Here is a 10,074-nt window from a genome sequence, read left to right as displayed (position 1 = left end):
AAACCCATGTACCGGCGACTTACAGACGTGCCCAACTGCACAAGTACAATGACGAAGTAGATGTACTAATTAGCAAACTGCACGTGTAATGTATTCTAGTGCTGTAAAACTTGAGGCTTATGTAAACCGTTGTGTATACGTGAATTACAGAATGTACATGTTATACTGCACATGTGTAATATCAAACCTCACACGTAAAATACCGAAACACAGACTCAACTTCACTTGTTAGATATCCAACTGCACTTCTGGAAAAACAAACTGCACGTGCCAAATATAGAACAGCACTTTCAAAATACCGAGATGTACTTATCCGTATCGAACTGCACTTGCCAGAAACCAAACAGCACTTGCAAATTACCGAATGCACGAATAAGGCAGGTACGTGAGAGTGGTGTCCATGTGGAGGTGAGAGTGTTTACTGGCTTCGTGCTGACTAGATCATCACCCATCCACCCCCCTGCTCCCCATTCCCTCTTCCCCTCCACTGTACTCTCTCGTTCCCTCCAACTACGATATCTCTCCCTCTCCCTCCAGTGTTCTCCCCTACCCCCTTGCTAGGCTATCCCTCCTTCCCTGCATCCCTTTCCCTCCCCTGTCCTCGCACTACCTCCCACTAAGTCATTCCTTGCTCTCCCTCTCCTTTTTTTCTCATTACCCCCTACTAGACTGCCTCCTCCTTATCCGTCCCTCTCTGTCCCTCCCTCCCTCCCTGTCCTTCTCCATTTCCCTCTTTTCTTTCTTCTAAGCGATCCCTTCCCTCCCCCAGCCTGCACCCCGCACTACCAATACTTCTTTCCTCACTCCCAGTGCATATTCCCTCCGTCTCCAGTACACATTCTCTCCCGGTAGCCTGTCTGTCACCCAATATTCTTGTGCCAGTTATCATTCCAGTAGGTCTACTCATGTCCTTCTCCCCTGCATGCATCCCTCCCCCTCACTATTGGTACCCATCCCTCCCACACGGACATTCTCTCTCAATACCCCTCACATTTGAACCTTTGTGACGCGTGCAGTCGATACGCACTGATCTAAACCTCCTCCTCCCCCTCCTCCTCCTCCTCCTGATCATCATCATCATCATCATCATCATCATCATCATCATCATCACTCTTCTTCACTCAGTTCCTCTTGTCTGACTAATCCCTTAAGTATAACGACGTCTTTCTTATTTTCCTTGTTACCTTCACAAGAATTTATGCACTTAACGACCTCATGTACTGAAGGAATAAAGTGAAGCCTTTATCAACCCCCCCCCCCCGCGCACTCACACACACACACACACACACACACACACACACACACACACACACACACACACACACACACACACACACACCTTATCACTCAAATCCCTTACTATTTTTTTGTTTCCTCACCCCCCACCTCCTCTCCACTTGCCTCCACCTCATTAGTCATCCACACGCACCTCCCCTCGAGTAAACCCCCCCTCCCACCTCCATCTCCCCCCTCCTCAACCCCTCCCTCTCTCACCCCACTCCTCTCCTGTCACTCTGCCCTACCCCGATACCCTCTCTCCTCCACTCAACCATCCCCATCCCTCCCTGTTCTTTCAGTCACCGCCTCCCTCCTTGCCCTCCCCCTCCCAATACTCCTCCCCCCTCCCCGTATCACTCTTACCTGTCTGTCTTATCCTTGCTTCTCCCCCTTTCTCCCCCCTCTTCTCCCTCCTGTCCTTCCATGTCACTGCTATCCATCCCTCCTCCAGTGCAAACCTCCCTGCCACTTTTTCCCTATCCCTCTCATCCTTCCTCCCTCCTTTCTTCCTATCCCTTCTTCCTTCTTCCTTCCCATACTCTTCCCTTCCCCTATTATTTCCATCCCTTCTTCACTATATCCCTTCCTTCACACCTCGGGCATACACTCAGAACCCCTCCCCCCTCCTCCACTGTCCTTTCCATCTCTTAAGCCGCTTCTCTCCTCCCCGCCACCTCTCCTCCCCACACTCAAAACCTCCCCCTCTTCTCCATCCTTCCCCTCTCTCCACTCCTCCTATCACTGCCATCCGTCCCTCCTCTATCAACCCCCACCGTCCCATCGCCCTGGCCCCCTACTGATAGCGAGTGTGTAAGGTGGTGGGGTCGGCTACTGTTCTATTTTGATACAGGGTGAGGTTATCTCTTGTGAAGTGGTACAGCCTCGCCTCAACACACACTGCCACGTAATGCTAGGCAGTGAGCGTCTTCATTAATCGCCTACCTCTAGTACTGTTAGCTACACTGATTCAGGCTGCGTTAACTCATTCACTACCATGAAGCCTGTATTTTATTCTTGCAATCGCCACATGATTTCAGCGTTGAGGAGACTTTTTGTACTGAAGGGCAAATTCATTAATTGGTTACGCATGTCAGTTAGTCTATAAGCGTTGATATTTTGCAAGACAGTAGACACATTTTGTTCTTGTTACTCCCAAACGATGTGATTTACCAAAGTGAGATCTCATGCCATTTAAGAGTTACAGCTTATCTCAATGCAACCCTTTACAGGAGAGGTACCCACTTACTTCAGTCTGGCTGCCGTCACGCGATTTTATTCATTTGAGGAAAACCTTGACCTCTACAGTACAGTAGTAGTGGGAGTAGCAGTGATGACGATGATGATTAAGATGAGGATGATGATGATATTGATGAATTTAATTATATATACCGGTATTGCAACAACAGCAGCAACAACAACAACAATGATGATGATAATAATAATAATAATAATAACAATAACAGTAATAAGTGGTGTCAGGCGCAAAAAACCTCGCCCGACAGCAGTTATTTTATTGCTGTTAAATACTGAATCGGTACTGCTATTTAGTGTCAGTAAACAACTAAAGTCTACGGTAATGGCGCAAATGGGACTTCCTACCCGTCGATAATAGTAAAAATCTCTATCTTCAACAAGCTTCGAGTTATAACCCCCTGAATATCCATGACCTTGAGTTTGACCTTTCAACGTCACTTAAGATCAAAGGTCATGGTACCAATTAAAAGCCCATATGGGACTTCCTATAAGTTGGTAATGGTAAATACCGGTATCTATGTGCAACGAGTTTCGAGTTATAGGCCTCTGAATCTCCGTGACCTTGAGTTTGACCTTTCATGGTCACTCAAGGTCAAAGGTCTTGGTGCCAAATGAAAGCCGATATGGGATGCTGATAATGGCAAATATTTCCAACCGGTTTCAAGTTATACCCCTCCGAAAATCCGTGCCCTTGATTTTGACTTTTCAGGGTCACTCGATTGCCTCAAAAATTTAATCACTTCCTTTGGGGACCAGTGCCTACATATCCGGAAAATTTCATGTAATTTCATTCAGCTGGTTTTCCGTAATGTTGCTAACAAAGAAACAAAGAAATTCGACCGAAACAATACCTCGCCGGACTTTCAGGCGAGGTAATAATAATAATAATAATAATAATAATAATAATAAAAAATATCATTAGTGTTTTCCCCATCAGCATTATCGGGAAATTAGCAGAACACAGCGATAGGAGTGAGATAAGAGAAGATTTGGTGACTGTGAGGATAACGTAACGACCGAGATGACATTGGGCACGTAGGCGTCCCTCACCTCCCCTCACTGACAAAATGAGCCATCACCCAATCACCAGCCCCAAGTGTGTAATGGCTGGGGACAACCTACGCCATTTTGGTTACACCCATAGCTGGATGTTAGAGGCTTGAGGTCAGCGTTTGTAAGGGGATGCCGTTGTTTTATATATTATTCATGATACTTGCAATGGAGACTTTTGAACTGGCAGAATAAGATATAAACATCATTACCCTTCATTAGAGCTTTCCTAAACTATAATCATTTGTATCTGGTAATAAAATAATGAAATAAATGTCACTAGATTAAACGGTTTAGGCATATGAATTCGATGGCATTTTTTTATATGATTTTCTTACCTCCAGATGATTTTATTCAGCTTGGGATTGGCGGATTAATAGCCTTCAGTCCTCCAGTATCAAAGGTTTTCCCTGAGCTGAATAAAACCGTCTGGAGATAGGAATATATTAAGACATCATCGTATTGAAAGGGTTAAGTTTTAAGCGTGGCGTTTATATAGTTCTTGTTTATCTCGCAAGTTTATTTAGGTACGATTTTTGTAGTTTAACTTTGTAGCTACCACGGATTTCTTTGAGATTAACCCCTTTACTACGAGGATTCTCTCTGTCTCTCTCTCTGTCTCTGTCTCTCTGTCTGTGTGTCTGTCTGTCTGTCTGTCTCTCTCTCTCTCTCTCTCTCTCTCCTGACTACCAAGAGATGAGGTGATTGGGTATAAGGGCGACCTCTCGTGGTGAAGGGGTTAATGAAGGCGATATCAAACCTCTCAAGTTCTAATAGTCTCTATCTGAACCTGAATAAAATAGTAAGAATCAGCCTAAAAATCGCCATTGTACTGAAGTGCTGAAAGTCGTCTGGCGTTGGCTGGAATTAACGAAACAGATGACACCTTTGATTGTCGCATCCACCTGTGCAGTATGGCAAGGGGGAAGATACAGTTATTTACCCTACCCAGCCCCCTACACACTCCCCGATACACACCCTGGTATTTCCCCCATACACGTACTCCCCCAGACACACACAGACACGCTTCAACCAGCCCCTCATATCCCCCGCAACACATCCCCAACCAGTCCCCACCAAAGCCCCTGAAACACCCCTAACTCACCCCAAAGGATGTCCCTTGTCTTTGCACACACACCACACATCATCCAGATGCACATCAGGCACATCGTCAAAACCGGTGTGTCAAAATACTCGTATAGATAAATGTGACGCTTATAAAACTCGATTTTAAGTTGCCAGATTTCGTCATCCAAAAAGGTACAGTGACTCAGTCGGTGACACAGTTGTAGGGACACACTGTGGATTTGCCCGCCGCTTGGGATGCGGCAGAAAAAAAAAAAATCTTACATTTCCTAGCCGTAACTTATTTGTAGACAGTTTTTGATCTATTTGCTGCAGTAGGTTTATCTGAGTTGATTGCAGGTGTGACGTTAACTGGAAAACAATGGAAAGTTCGTAAATATTGCGGGCACAGGATCATCATCATCATCATCATAAAAGCGTTAACCTTTCATTACAAGAAGTGTCCTGTGCTGAATAAAATCGTCGGAAAAAATATAATGTAGAAATCATAGTGAAAGAGTTAACGCCTTCAGTCCGAAGGTGTACCGTATTTATTTTATATTCTACCTCCAGACGATTTTATTCAGGTCAGAAGCTTTTCAGACGGGAAGGAGGGTTAGATGCAGTCTTCAATAACATTTTCAGTAATACACAGCCATTCTAACCCCTTTAGTCCCTTGACGTATTTCCTTTCACTCAGTCAACCAAGAGAATTTTAATCAATTTAGGAATGGTAGTCGTGAGGGAATTAATGATGGTGATATAACCCCTCCAGGTTGAAAAATCAATAGGCTGAACAAAATCGTCTGAAGGCTGCCAGCATAAATATACGTCATGGGAGTGAAGGGATTAAAAAATATCAATTGGAGATAGGAATGATAAAACAGAGAAGGTCGGTGTGGTGCAGGGTTGACGCTTTGAATCCAGTGACGTGTTATGGAGCTTAAGTCTTGCTGTTACCAGATGATTTTTGCTGAACACAGATTTTTCAACCAAAAGGAGTTATACACAACCTTCATTAACCCCTTCATTACTGTTTTTTTGTGCAAGGAAGAAGGACCCAAAGGCTAGAAGCCTGCAAATTGTTTCCTCCAATAAAAAGTAAAAAGATAACACAGAGCCAAATTCAAGATCCGTTCATTTCGAGAAGCCTGGACACACTGCGTTTGAAAGACTGGAGATCATTGGAAGTAGGATATACAGACAGAGGAAGGCAGTTCCAGAGTTGACCTGCTGCATACATGAAGGGCTGGGAGTAACGGTTAACTCTTGCATTAGAGAGTTGGACAGAAAGGGATGAGTTTGCTGCTAGACGGGTGCCACGCGCCTGCCGTAGTGGTGGAGGGATGCATGCAGACAATTCTGAGGAGCACTGACCATTGAAGTAGCGATAGAAAAGAGATAAAAATGCAACAGTACGGCAATGAGATTGAGGTTGAAAGGAGCCAATAAGAGGACGATAGTTAATGAGACGAAAAGCCTTTGACTTCGCCTAGTTGAGAAGAGATGTATGAGGGGATCATCTCCGCATATCAGAGCTGTACTCTACACACCTATCCTGAAGTAAAAATAATCGTGTGGATGCAGCGAAAAATAAATATAAGAATACGTGATGGTAGTGACGGTAAGATATGAGTAATGGGTACGGTTTAGGGTGAGTGGGTAACAGGGTGAGGATGGCTGTGATGGTGGTGACTCAGGACCAGCTGGGTAACGTTTGTCACCACTGTGATGGACGTTGACTGCTAAAATATGCTGGACCTTAACTCTGAACACCTTTACTACTATGCCTCATTGTACTTTTGTTGTCTCCGTTTCTTTTTTTCTTTTTTTAACTCGGGAGATTTTTTTCGGGTTAGAGGGGATAGATTGTGTTCATTAATCCCCTCATCACTATGCTGCTTCCCTGGGTATAATCGAATGCTTGTAAGAATAAAATATAGATGATGTTCGCGGGCTGAAGGGACTAACACCATCTTCATTACGAGGACGCCTGGTGAACTGAATACAATAATAGTAAGAGTGAAGAAGGAAGCCGCTGTCGTACTGAAGAGATTCTTCTGGTTGCTGCTGATTGCCGCTCCAAAGTATTTTATTTCACAGTACACATTGTCTTTACGAGCACCGCCTAAGATAGTCATAGATTTTATTTTTAACCCCTTCACTGAGGTGATGTGTTTTATATTGTGTTGCACTCACTAAATGATTCTATTCAACTTACAAAAGATTTCTTGTACTAGTGGAATGAATGAACATGATGCAAACTCCTCATTTGGAAAAAAATCTCTCCTAAGCAGAATAAAATCGTCTGTATATTTGTACACCTAAATAATAAAGTCAATCTGTGTGTGTGTGTGTGTGTGTGTGTGTGTGTGTGTGTGTGTGTGTGTGTGTGTGTGTGTGTGTGTGTGTGTGTGTGTGTGTGTGTCTGTCTGTCTGTCTGTCTGTCTGTGCGTTTGTTCGTTACTTTCACGAGAATGGTAATAGATATCGACCTAACTCTTTTGTGCACTAGGTAGGGGTAAGACCATGGAGTGTCAGATATTTTTTTTGGCAGTCACGTGCGACACGACGGCGCGAAATTGTCGCAAATCGGGACGCGAAAATATGCGAAAATAATTTTTCGACTTCTATCAGAATTGGTCTTTGTGGGCTCAGTAATGGTATGGAAAGAAAGATAAAGGTATTTGCACACATTCTGTGATGGAAAGGCTGTTAGTTAGTCCCGCAGACTTTTGCGGACAAGCACTAGTATATGAATAAATTATACATATATATATATATATATATATATATATATATATATATATATATATATATATATATATATATATATACATATATATATATAAAATATTTGTATAAAACATATATAAAATATATATTATATATATACTATATATATATATATATATTATATGGGCTACACATAAATGTATGACATATCTTTTTGATAATACGTTATAGAGAGAGAGAGAGAGAGAGAGAGAGAGAGAGAGAGAGAGAGAGAGAGAGAGAGAGGCAACGCATAAATGTAAGACATCTTTTTTATAATACGTTCTGGGGTTGAAGAGGTCAACGTCTGTGCTCGTACAGGTCTGATAACAGCGGTACAATCATCAAAAATCGTACTGTGAAGTCAAGATGGTGGGGTGGTTAGTTTCTCAATCCGCGGGGAGGGCAGGTTACGCAAGGCCTGGCGAGGTATCGGCACACTTGATGCCTAATGACACACAACTAAGTGAATTATTGCAACACCAACCCCGTCCAAGGTTTCTCATCGCCACCACCTACTCCTATTGTTTGTTACGTTTTGTGGGGCCGGTTTATTACTCAGTGGCAGATATGGAATACTTGATATATTATTATCATTATTATTATTATTATTATTATTATTATTATTATTATTATTCGCTAGTTACTTCGTGTGGGGCTAGACAGCAGGGGGCGAGGGGTGGGATGAAGCGTAAGCACGTGCTAAGGAGAAGGGGTGGGGGAGGGGGAAGGGTGGCTGGGGAGGGGAGGGTTGAGGGATGATGAAGGAAGAGAAAGAAGGAGAGGAGTGAGGGAGAAAAGGATGGGAAGAGTGTGGGGTAGGGAACAGGGGTGTGGGGAGTGAGGAAGGGAGGGAAGGAGAAGCTGGAGAGGAAGGGGTAGGTGGAGGGGATGAGAAAGGGAGAAGAGGGGGGGTGACAGAGGGGAGAGGAATGGAGGAGGGGGGGATGATGTGAAGAGGTTGAAAGGGGATAGGGGAGAGATGGAAGACGCTGAGGGGGAGGAGAAGGAGGAGGTATGAAGGCAGGAGGGTGGCAAGGAAGGAGGGATGAAAGGGGAGACAAGACAGGAAGAATGGAAATGTGAAGAATGGAAAAGAAATGACATGGAAAGAAGGAGAGGGAGAGGAGGAAGAATGGAAGGAACGAGGAATGCAATGAAGAAGAGGAAGAGTGTAAGGACTTTAGAAGAGACTGAGACGATAATTAGGGAAAGAATGAAAGAGAGAAGAAAAGTTAGGATGAAAGGAAAAATGGAGGATGTAGAGGGAAGAAAGGAGAAGCATGAGAGGTAAATGAGAGGAAACTAAGAGAGGGAGAAGGGGGAGTAGGGAGAGGACGAAGTAAATAAATCAGTGATGGGGGGAGTAAATAAGAAACTACCAGAGAGGGAAGGAGGGAGAAGGAGGATGGGGGAAGGGAAGAGTGAAAATAAAACTGAGAAAGGAAGAAGAGGAAAATGAGTACTGTGGACACAGAGAAGCAAATTGTAAGTCAGAAGAAGGAAGAAAGGAACAGGGATGAAGGAGGGAGGTAAAACGGAGAGGGGTGAGCAGCAGGAGAGGGAAGGAGTGCGGAAGGAAGGAAAAGGGCGATTAAAGGGAAAGAGAGAAAAAAAAAAAATGGAAAGAAGGGCAGATGGCAAGAAGTTAACCTTCAAGAGGGCGAGGCTTCCATCAGGTGAAAGAAAATGCAGCTTCCATTAGGCTTCCATCAGGTGAAAGAAAATGCACCTTCCATTAGGCTTCCATCAGGTGAAAGAAAATGCACCTTCCATTAGTCTGAGTAAGAGTAAGTAAAGTATCTACCGTGTAAATTAATAAAAACTCCCAGACAGTGGTTGTATCTTATCGTTAGTTTGGTAAGTCAACTTATTTTATTTAGTACACAGACACCCCCTATCAAGAAAAGAGTTATTATGATAGGAAAGTGTGATGACAACGAAAAAGTAAGATTCGGTAGGTGGTTTGGCTATGTGGAGAGGAGGGCGAGTGAGAGACTAACTAGGAGAGTGTATATTAGAGAGGTGGAGGGGGGAGACAGAGGATACGATGAAGGGATGGAGGAGGGAGGCATAAGTAAGAGAGGGTGTACTCTGGGGGGAGGGCAGAGAAATGGAAGGGGACAGGGCGACATGGAGGCGATTAGTTTGTGGCCACCCCTTACAGAAATAAGGCGTCTGGTTGTAGACATATCGATGGAAATGAGAGTGAAGAAAAGGACGCAAATGAGAGCAGGGAAAGCGTGAAAAAGATGAGTAAAAAGGTGTGGTGGGCGGAGAGTCGGGGCGATGGTGTTGGGTGGTGCAGGTAAGTGGACGGCCGGCTAGTCACGTATACTCTCCCCCACTCACTGGCGGGATAAGGTGTGCTATCTCTTATCTCGAGTGCCGCGATAATGATGCAGAGGAAGGGGGAGCAGGGGCAGGGAGGAGAAGCTGCGGGGGAGAGTGGGGTAAGTGTGGGAGAGGGAGGCTAGTGGAGGTAGAGAAGTGGGGGATGCAGAGGGAAGGTGGAGAAAGGAGGGGGAGAATAAACAAGTAGCTGGGAAAGGGGGAAAGGGATAGGGGAAAGGGAAGGTGAGAGGGGGAGGGGGGAGTAAAAGAGATGGGAGGGGGTGAGGGAGGGAGGGGAAGAGAGGGGGATGCTGGAAT

The sequence above is a fragment of the Coenobita brevimanus genome, chromosome 90 (assembly GCF_032717465.1).
Source record: "Coenobita brevimanus isolate Jiangsu-jjx chromosome 90, ASM3271746v2, whole genome shotgun sequence".
NCBI lineage: Eukaryota > Metazoa > Arthropoda > Malacostraca > Decapoda > Coenobitidae > Coenobita > Coenobita brevimanus.
The sequence above is the reverse complement of the archived record's forward strand: the minus strand, read 5'-3'. Positions refer to the sequence as shown.